We start from the raw sequence: 8,933 nt of genomic DNA on the forward strand, positions 1-8,933 counted from the left end.
TATGTCTCAAAATCAACTGAAGTAAGTTAAGTCATTGATGCGTTTAGAGTTTTAGCAGCTTAGTTAATATACCTCATAGGCACTATTTTGCATTGTGGAGAAAATTGTTTTACATATCCCGTTAGCATTTCATGCCAGTACAGTGTTTGGTTTTCATTTTGAAAATTTTGAAGTTTTTTTTTCTTTATAAAAAGAGACATTTTTACACATGAAAAACCATTCCTATTATTGGGGACATCTTACAATGCTGTGCTCTACACAACCATCTACACAACCATCAATGCACCAAGTGTGTTAGCTGAACTAGCTCTGTTGGGAGAGCGTTTGACTAAATATCCCTGCTTTGATCCTTGGTTTCAGCAGTTTCATTTTAATTCAAAATCCACTAAAGTGAGTTAAATCGTTGATGCGTTTAGAGTTTTGGCAGCTTAGGTAAAATACCTCAAAAGCCCTATGTTGCATTGTGGTGAATATAATTTTACAAATCCCGTTAGCATTCCATGCCAGTACAGTGTGTAGTTTTCATTCTGAAATTTTTTGAAGATTTTTAGTCTCTATATAAAAAACATCTGTCAGAAGTGGGATTCGAACCCACGCCTCCAGAGGAGACTGCGACCTGAACGCAGCGCCTTAGACCGCTCGGCCATCCTGACTTTGCTTTGTATTACACCTCCACCAATGCAAAAAAAAAAGAAGCCATGCGAGCTGTAAAACCGTTGTTTTAACACATGAAAAAACATCCCTATCGTTGGGGACATTTTACCACACTGTGCCCTACACCACCATCTGTCAACTAGGTGTATTAGCCGAAATAGCTCAGTTGGGAGTGCGTTAGACTGAAGATCTAAAGGTCCCTGGTTCGATCCCGGGTTTCGGCAGTTTCCTTATGTCTCAAAATCAACTGAAGTAAGTTAAGTCGTTGATGCGTTTAGAGTTTTAGCAGCTTAGTTAATATACCTCATAGGCACTATTTTGCATTGTGGAGAAAATTGTTTTACATATCCCGTTAGCATTTCATGCCAGTACAGTGTTTGGTTTTCATTTTGAAAATTTTGAAGTTTTTTTTTCTTTATAAAAAGAGACATTTTTACACATGAAAAACCATTCCTATTATTGGGGACATCTTACAATGCTGTGCTCTACACAACCATCTACACAACCATCAATGCACTAAGTGTGTTAGCTGAACTAGCTCTGTTTGGAGAGCGTTTGACTAAATATCCCTGCTTTGATCCTTGGTTTCAGCAGTTTCATTTTAACTCAAAATCCACTAAAGTGAGTTAAATCGTTGATGCGTTTAGAGTTTTGGCAGCTTAGGTAAAATACCTCAAAAGCCCTATGTTGCATTGTGGTGAATATAATTTTACAAATCCCGTTAGCATTCCATGCCAGTACAGTGTGTAGTTTTCATTCTGAAATTTTTTGAAGATTTTTAGTCTCTATATAAAAAACTTCTGTCAGAAGTGGGATTCGAACCCACGCCTCCAGAGGAGACTGCGACCTGAACGCAGCGCCTTAGACCGCTCGGCCATCCTGACAGTGCTTTGTATTACATCTCCACCAATGCAAAAAAGAAGCCATGCGAGCTGTAAAACCGTTGTTTTAACACATGAAAAAACATCCCTATCTTTGGGGACATTTTACAACACTGTGCCCTACACCACCATCTGTCAACTAGGTGTATTAGCCGAAATAGCTCAGTTGGGAGAGCGTTAGACTGAAGATCTAAAGGTCCCTGGTTCGATCCCGGGTTTCGGCAGTTTCCTTATGTCTCAAAATCAACTGAAGTAAGTTAAGTCGTTGATGCGTTTAGAGTTTTAGCAGCTTAGTTAATATACCTCAAAGGCACTATTTTGCATTGTGGAGAAAATTGTTTTACATATCCCGTTAGCATTTCATGCCAGTACAGTGTTTGGTTTTCATTTTGAAAATTTTGAAGTAAATTTTTCTTTATAAAAAGAGACATTTTTACACATGAAAAACCATTCCTATTATTGGGGACATCTTACAATGCTGTGCTCTACACAACCATCTACACAACCATCAATGCACTAAGTGTGTTAGCTGAACTAGCTCTGTTGGGAGAGCGTTTGACTAAATATCCCTGCTTTGATCCTTGGTTTCAGCAGTTTCATTTTAACTCAAAATCCACTAAAGTGAGTTAAATCGTTGATGCGTTTAGAGTTTTGGCAGCTTAGGTAAAATACCTCAAAAGCCCTATGTTGCATTGTGGTGAATATAATTTTACAAATCCCGTTAGCATTCCATGCCAGTACAGTGTGTAGTTTTCATTCTGAAATTTGTTGAAGATTTTTAGTCTCTATATAAAAAACATCTGTCAGAAGTGGGATTCGAACCCACGCCTCCAGAGGAGACTGCGACCTGAACGCAGCGCCTTAGACCGCTCGGCCATCCTGATTTCCTTTGTATTACACCTCCACCAATGCGAAAAAAAAAAGAAGCCATGCGAGCTGTAAAACCGTTGTTTTAACACATGAAAAAACATCCCTATCGTTGGGGACATTTTACAACACTGTGCCCTACACCACCATCTGTCAACTAGGTGTATTAGCCGAAATAGCTCAGTTGGGAGAGCGTTAGACTGAAGATCTAAAGGTCCCTGGTTCGATCCCGGGTTTCGGCAGTTTCCTTATGTCTCAAAATCAACTGAAGTAAGTTAAGTCATTGATGCGTTTAGAGTTTTAGCAGCTTAGTTAATATACCTCATAGGCACTATTTTGCATTGTGGAGAAAATTGTTTTACATATCCCGTTAGCATTTCATGCCAGTACAGTGTTTGGTTTTCATTTTGAAAATTTTGAAGTTTTTTTTTCTTTATAAAAAGAGACATTTTTACACATGAAAAACCATTCCTATTATTGGGGACATCTTACAATGCTGTGCTCTACACAACCATCTACACAACCATCAATGCACCAAGTGTGTTAGCTGAACTAGCTCTGTTGGGAGAGCGTTTGACTAAATATCCCTGCTTTGATCCTTGGTTTCAGCAGTTTCATTTTAATTCAAAATCCACTAAAGTGAGTTAAATCGTTGATGCGTTTAGAGTTTTGGCAGCTTAGGTAAAATACCTCAAAAGCCCTATGTTGCATTGTGGTGAATATAATTTTACAAATCCCGTTAGCATTCCATGCCAGTACAGTGTGTAGTTTTCATTCTGAAATTTTTTGAAGATTTTTAGTCTCTATATAAAAAACATCTGTCAGAAGTGGGATTCGAACCCACGCCTCCAGAGGAGACTGCGACCTGAACGCAGCGCCTTAGACCGCTCGGCCATCCTGATTTCCTTTGTATTACACCTCCACCAATGCGAAAAAAAAAAAGAAGCCATGCGAGCTGTAAAACCGTTGTTTTAACACATGAAAAAACATCCCTATCGTTGGGGACATTTTACAACACTGTGCCCTACACCACCATCTGTCAACTAGGTGTATTAGCCGAAATAGCTCAGTTGGGAGAGCGTTAGACTGAAGATCTAAAGGTCCCTGGTTCGATCCCGGGTTTCGGCAGTTTCCTTATGTCTCAAAATCAACTGAAGTAAGTTAAGTCATTGATGCGTTTAGAGTTTTAGCAGCTTAGTTAATATACCTCATAGGCACTATTTTGCATTGTGGAGAAAATTGTTTTACATATCCCGTTAGCATTTCATGCCAGTACAGTGTTTGGTTTTCATTTTGAAAATTTTGAAGTTTTTTTTTCTTTATAAAAAGAGACATTTTTACACATGAAAAACCATTCCTATTATTGGGGACATCTTACAATGTTGTGCTCTACACAACCATCTACACAACCGTCAATGCACTAAGTGTGTTAGCTGAGCTAGCTCTGTTGGGAGAGCGTTTGACTGCTTTGATCCTTGGTTTCAGCAGTTTCATTTTAACTCAAAATCCACTAAAGTGACTTAAATCGTTGATGCGTTTAGAGTTTTGGCAGCTTAGGTAAAATACCTCAAAAGCCCTATGTTGCATTGTGGTGAATATAATTTTACAAATCCCGTTAGCATTCCATGCCAGTACAGTGTGTAGTTTTCATTCTGAAATTTTTTGAAGATTTTTAGTCTCTATATAAAAAACTTCTGTCAGAAGTGGGATTCGAACCCACGCCTCCAGAGGAGACTGCGACCTGAACGCAGCGCCTTAGACCGCTCGGCCATCCTGACAGTGCTTTGTATTACATCTCCACCAATGCAAAAAAGAAGCCATGCGAGCTGTAAAACCGTTGTTTTAACACATGAAAAAACATCCCTATCTTTGGGGACATTTTACAACACTGTGCCCTACACCACCATCTGTCAACTAGGTGTATTAGCCGAAATAGCTCAGTTGGGAGAGCGTTAGACTGAAGATCTAAAGGTCCCTGGTTCGATCCCGGGTTTCGGCAGTTTCCTTATGTCTCAAAATCAACTGAAGTAAGTTAAGTCGTTGATGCGTTTAGAGTTTTAGCAGCTTAGTTAATATACCTCAAAGGCACTATTTTGCATTGTGGAGAAAATTGTTTTACATATCCCGTTAGCATTTCATGCCAGTACAGTGTTTGGTTTTCATTTTGAAAATTTTGAAGTAAATTTTTCTTTATAAAAAGAGACATTTTTACACATGAAAAACCATTCCTATTATTGGGGACATCTTACAATGCTGTGCTCTACACAACCATCTACACAACCATCAATGCACTAAGTGTGTTAGCTGAACTAGCTCTGTTGGGAGAGCGTTTGACTGAATATCCCTGCTTTGATCCTTGGTTTCAGCAGTTTCATTTTAACTCAAAATCCACTAAAGTGAGTTAAATCGTTGATGCGTTTAGAGTTTTGGCAGCTTAGGTAAAATACCTCAAAAGCCCTATGTTGCATTGTGGTGAATATAATTTTACAAATCCCGTTAGCATTCCATGCCAGTACAGTGTGTAGTTTTCATTCTGAAATTTGTTGAAGATTTTTAGTCTCTATATAAAAAACATCTGTCAGAAGTGGGATTCGAACCCACGCCTCCAGAGGAGACTGCGACCTGAACGCAGCGCCTTAGACCGCTCGGCCATCCTGATTTCCTTTGTATTACACCTCCACCAATGCGAAAAAAAAAAGAAGCCATGCGAGCTGTAAAACCGTTGTTTTAACACATGAAAAAACATCCCTATCGTTGGGGACATTTTACAACACTGTGCCCTACACCACCATCTGTCAACTAGGTGTATTAGCCGAAATAGCTCAGTTGGGAGAGCGTTAGACTGAAGATCTAAAGGTCCCTGGTTCGATCCCGGGTTTCGGCAGTTTCCTTATGTCTCAAAATCAACTGAAGTAAGTTAAGTCATTGATGCGTTTAGAGTTTTAGCAGCTTAGTTAATATACCTCATAGGCACTATTTTGCATTGTGGAGAAAATTGTTTTACATATCCCGTTAGCATTTCATGCCAGTACAGTGTTTGGTTTTCATTTTGAAAATTTTGAAGTTTTTTTTTCTTTATAAAAAGAGACATTTTTACACATGAAAAACCATTCCTATTATTGGGGACATCTTACAATGCTGTGCTCTACACAACCATCTACACAACCATCAATGCACCAAGTGTGTTAGCTGAACTAGCTCTGTTGGGAGAGCGTTTGACTAAATATCCCTGCTTTGATCCTTGGTTTCAGCAGTTTCATTTTAATTCAAAATCCACTAAAGTGAGTTAAATCGTTGATGCGTTTAGAGTTTTGGCAGCTTAGGTAAAATACCTCAAAAGCCCTATGTTGCATTGTGGTGAATATAATTTTACAAATCCCGTTAGCATTCCATGCCAGTACAGTGTGTAGTTTTCATTCTGAAATTTTTTGAAGATTTTTAGTCTCTATATAAAAAACATCTGTCAGAAGTGGGATTCGAACCCACGCCTCCAGAGGAGACTGCGACCTGAACGCAGCGCCTTAGACCGCTCGGCCATCCTGATTTCCTTTGTATTACACCTCCACCAATGCGAAAAAAAAAAAGAAGCCATGCGAGCTGTAAAACCGTTGTTTTAACACATGAAAAAACATCCCTATCGTTGGGGACATTTTACAACACTGTGCCCTACACCACCATCTGTCAACTAGGTGTATTAGCCGAAATAGCTCAGTTGGGAGAGCGTTAGACTGAAGATCTAAAGGTCCCTGGTTCGATCCCGGGTTTCGGCAGTTTCCTTATGTCTCAAAATCAACTGAAGTAAGTTAAGTCATTGATGCGTTTAGAGTTTTAGCAGCTTAGTTAATATACCTCATAGGCACTATTTTGCATTGTGGAGAAAATTGTTTTACATATCCCGTTAGCATTTCATGCCAGTACAGTGTTTGGTTTTCATTTTGAAAATTTTGAAGTTTTTTTTTCTTTATAAAAAGAGACATTTTTACACATGAAAAACCATTCCTATTATTGGGGACATCTTACAATGCTGTGCTCTACACAACCATCTACACAACCATCAATGCACCAAGTGTGTTAGCTGAACTAGCTCTGTTGGGAGAGCGTTTGACTAAATATCCCTGCTTTGATCCTTGGTTTCAGCAGTTTCATTTTAATTCAAAATCCACTAAAGTGAGTTAAATCGTTGATGCGTTTAGAGTTTTGGCAGCTTAGGTAAAATACCTCAAAAGCCCTATGTTGCATTGTGGTGAATATAATTTTACAAATCCCGTTAGCATTCCATGCCAGTACAGTGTGTAGTTTTCATTCTGAAATTTTTTGAAGATTTTTAGTCTCTATATAAAAAACATCTGTCAGAAGTGGGATTCGAACCCACGTCTCCAGAGGAGACTGCGACCTGAACGCAGCGCCTTAGACCGCTCGGCCATCCTGATTTCCTTTGTATTACACCTCCACCAATGCGAAAAAAAAAAAGAAGCCATGCGAGCTGTAAAACCGTTGTTTTAACACATGAAAAAACATCCCTATCGTTGGGGACATTTTACAACACTGTGCCCTACACCACCATCTGTCAACTAGGTGTATTAGCCGAAATAGCTCAGTTGGGAGAGCGTTAGACTGAAGATCTAAAGGTCCCTGGTTCGATCCCGGGTTTCGGCAGTTTCCTTATGTCTCAAAATCAACTGAAGTAAGTTAAGTCATTGATGCGTTTAGAGTTTTAGCAGCTTAGTTAATATACCTCATAGGCACTATTTTGCATTGTGGAGAAAATTGTTTTACATATCCCGTTAGCATTTCATGCCAGTACAGTGTTTGGTTTTCATTTTGAAAATTTTGAAGTTTTTTTTTCTTTATAAAAAGAGACATTTTTACACATGAAAAACCATTCCTATTATTGGGGACATCTTACAATGCTGTGCTCTACACAACCATCTACACAACCATCAATGCACCAAGTGTGTTAGCTGAACTAGCTCTGTTGGGAGAGCGTTTGACTAAATATCCCTGCTTTGATCCTTGGTTTCAGCAGTTTCATTTTAATTCAAAATCCACTAAAGTGAGTTAAATCGTTGATGCGTTTAGAGTTTTGGCAGCTTAGGTAAAATACCTCAAAAGCCCTATGTTGCATTGTGGTGAATATAATTTTACAAATCCCGTTAGCATTCCATGCCAGTACAGTGTGTAGTTTTCATTCTGAAATTTTTTGAAGATTTTTAGTCTCTATATAAAAATCATCTGTCAGAAGTGGGATTCGAACCCACACCTCCAGAGGAGACTGCGACCTGAACGCAGCGCCTTAGACCGCTCGGCCATCCTGACTTTGCTTTGTATTACAGCTGTAAAACCGTTGTTTTAACACATGAAAAAACATCCCTATCGTTGGGGACATTTTACAACACTGTGCCCTACACCACCATCTGTCAACTAGGTGTATTAGCCGAAATAGCTCAGTTGGGAGAGCGTTAGACTGAAGATCTAAAGGTCCCTGGTTCGATCCAGAGTTTCGGCAGTTTCCTTATGTCTCAAAATCAACTGAAGTAAGTTAAGTCGTTGATGCGTTTAGAGTTTTAGCAGCTTAGTTAATATACCTCATAGGCACTATTTTGCATTGTGGAGAAAATTGTTTTACATATCCCGTTAGCATTTCATGCCAGTACAGTGTTTGGTTTTCATTTTGAAAATTTTGAAGTTTTTTTTTCTTTATAAAAAGAGACATTTTTACACATGAAAAACCATTCCTATTATTGGGGACATCTTACAATGCTGTGCTCTACACAACCATCTACACAACCATCAATGCACTAAGTGTGTTAGCTGAACTAGCTCTGTTGGGAGAGCGTTTGACTAAATATCCCTGCTTTGATCCTTGGTTTCAGCAGTTTCATTTTAACTCAAAATCCACTAAAGTGAGTTAAATCGTTGATGCGTTTAGAGTTTTGGCAGCTTAGGTAAAATACCTCAAAAGCCCTATGTTGCATTGTGGTGAATATAATTTTACAAATCCCGTTAGCATTCCATGCCAGTACAGTGTGTAGTTTTCATTCTGAAATTTTTTGAAGATTTTTAGTCTCTATATAAAAAACATCTGTCAGAAGTGGGATTCGAACCCACGCCTCCAGAGGAGACAACCATCTACACAACCATCAATGCACTAAGTGTGTTAGCTGAACTAGCTCTGTTGGGAGAGCGTTTGACTAAATATCCCTGCTTTGATCCTTGGTTTCAGCAGTTTCATTTTAACTCAAAATCCACTAAAGTGAGTTAAATCGTTGATGCGTTTAGAGTTTTGGCAGCTTAGGTAAAATACCTCAAAAGCCCTATGTTGCATTGTGGTGAATATAATTTTACAAATCCCGTTAGCATTCCATGCCAGTACAGTGTGTAGTTTTCATTCCGAAATTTTTTGAAGATTTTTAATCTCTATATAAAAAACATCTGTCAGAAGTGGGATTCGAACCCACGCCTCCAGAGGAGACTGCGACCTGAACGCAGCGCCTTAGACCGCTCGGCCATCCTGACTTTCCTTTGTATTAC

General features: G+C 39.0%; 17 non-coding genes across 17 annotated transcripts; 7 read left to right on the plus strand and 10 right to left on the minus strand.

Annotated features, from left to right (window-relative positions):
- Nucleotides 1-570: 570 nt before the first annotated feature.
- TRNAL-CAG (transfer RNA leucine (anticodon CAG)) lies at nucleotides 571-653 on the minus strand. Its single transcript has one exon. It is a non-coding gene; the product is annotated as a tRNA-Leu (tRNA).
- An 802-nt stretch (nucleotides 654-1,455) lies between these two features.
- Nucleotides 1,456-1,538, minus strand: TRNAL-CAG (transfer RNA leucine (anticodon CAG)). Its single transcript has one exon. It is a non-coding gene; the product is annotated as a tRNA-Leu (tRNA).
- Nucleotides 1,539-1,686: 148 nt separating this feature from the next.
- TRNAF-GAA (transfer RNA phenylalanine (anticodon GAA)) lies at nucleotides 1,687-1,759 on the plus strand. The gene has a single exon. It is a non-coding gene; the product is annotated as a tRNA-Phe (tRNA).
- A 577-nt stretch (nucleotides 1,760-2,336) lies between these two features.
- On the minus strand, nucleotides 2,337-2,419 carry TRNAL-CAG (transfer RNA leucine (anticodon CAG)). Its single transcript has one exon. It is a non-coding gene; the product is annotated as a tRNA-Leu (tRNA).
- A 152-nt stretch (nucleotides 2,420-2,571) lies between these two features.
- TRNAF-GAA (transfer RNA phenylalanine (anticodon GAA)) lies at nucleotides 2,572-2,644 on the plus strand. Its single transcript has one exon. It is a non-coding gene; the product is annotated as a tRNA-Phe (tRNA).
- A 577-nt stretch (nucleotides 2,645-3,221) lies between these two features.
- Nucleotides 3,222-3,304, minus strand: TRNAL-CAG (transfer RNA leucine (anticodon CAG)). Its single transcript has one exon. It is a non-coding gene; the product is annotated as a tRNA-Leu (tRNA).
- A 153-nt stretch (nucleotides 3,305-3,457) lies between these two features.
- TRNAF-GAA (transfer RNA phenylalanine (anticodon GAA)) lies at nucleotides 3,458-3,530 on the plus strand. Its single transcript has one exon. It is a non-coding gene; the product is annotated as a tRNA-Phe (tRNA).
- A 567-nt stretch (nucleotides 3,531-4,097) lies between these two features.
- Nucleotides 4,098-4,180, minus strand: TRNAL-CAG (transfer RNA leucine (anticodon CAG)). The gene has a single exon. It is a non-coding gene; the product is annotated as a tRNA-Leu (tRNA).
- A 148-nt stretch (nucleotides 4,181-4,328) lies between these two features.
- On the plus strand, nucleotides 4,329-4,401 carry TRNAF-GAA (transfer RNA phenylalanine (anticodon GAA)). The gene has a single exon. It is a non-coding gene; the product is annotated as a tRNA-Phe (tRNA).
- Nucleotides 4,402-4,978: 577 nt separating this feature from the next.
- Nucleotides 4,979-5,061, minus strand: TRNAL-CAG (transfer RNA leucine (anticodon CAG)). The gene has a single exon. It is a non-coding gene; the product is annotated as a tRNA-Leu (tRNA).
- Nucleotides 5,062-5,213: 152 nt separating this feature from the next.
- TRNAF-GAA (transfer RNA phenylalanine (anticodon GAA)) lies at nucleotides 5,214-5,286 on the plus strand. The gene has a single exon. It is a non-coding gene; the product is annotated as a tRNA-Phe (tRNA).
- A 577-nt stretch (nucleotides 5,287-5,863) lies between these two features.
- Nucleotides 5,864-5,946, minus strand: TRNAL-CAG (transfer RNA leucine (anticodon CAG)). Its single transcript has one exon. It is a non-coding gene; the product is annotated as a tRNA-Leu (tRNA).
- A 153-nt stretch (nucleotides 5,947-6,099) lies between these two features.
- Nucleotides 6,100-6,172, plus strand: TRNAF-GAA (transfer RNA phenylalanine (anticodon GAA)). The gene has a single exon. It is a non-coding gene; the product is annotated as a tRNA-Phe (tRNA).
- A 577-nt stretch (nucleotides 6,173-6,749) lies between these two features.
- On the minus strand, nucleotides 6,750-6,832 carry TRNAL-CAG (transfer RNA leucine (anticodon CAG)). Its single transcript has one exon. It is a non-coding gene; the product is annotated as a tRNA-Leu (tRNA).
- Nucleotides 6,833-6,985: 153 nt separating this feature from the next.
- Nucleotides 6,986-7,058, plus strand: TRNAF-GAA (transfer RNA phenylalanine (anticodon GAA)). Its single transcript has one exon. It is a non-coding gene; the product is annotated as a tRNA-Phe (tRNA).
- Nucleotides 7,059-7,635: 577 nt separating this feature from the next.
- TRNAL-CAG (transfer RNA leucine (anticodon CAG)) lies at nucleotides 7,636-7,718 on the minus strand. Its single transcript has one exon. It is a non-coding gene; the product is annotated as a tRNA-Leu (tRNA).
- A 1,117-nt stretch (nucleotides 7,719-8,835) lies between these two features.
- TRNAL-CAG (transfer RNA leucine (anticodon CAG)) lies at nucleotides 8,836-8,918 on the minus strand. The gene has a single exon. It is a non-coding gene; the product is annotated as a tRNA-Leu (tRNA).
- Nucleotides 8,919-8,933: the final 15 nt, after the last annotated feature.

This window comes from Hyla sarda, unplaced genomic scaffold, assembly GCF_029499605.1.
Source record: "Hyla sarda isolate aHylSar1 unplaced genomic scaffold, aHylSar1.hap1 scaffold_1501, whole genome shotgun sequence".
Classification (NCBI taxonomy): domain Eukaryota; kingdom Metazoa; phylum Chordata; class Amphibia; order Anura; family Hylidae; genus Hyla; species Hyla sarda.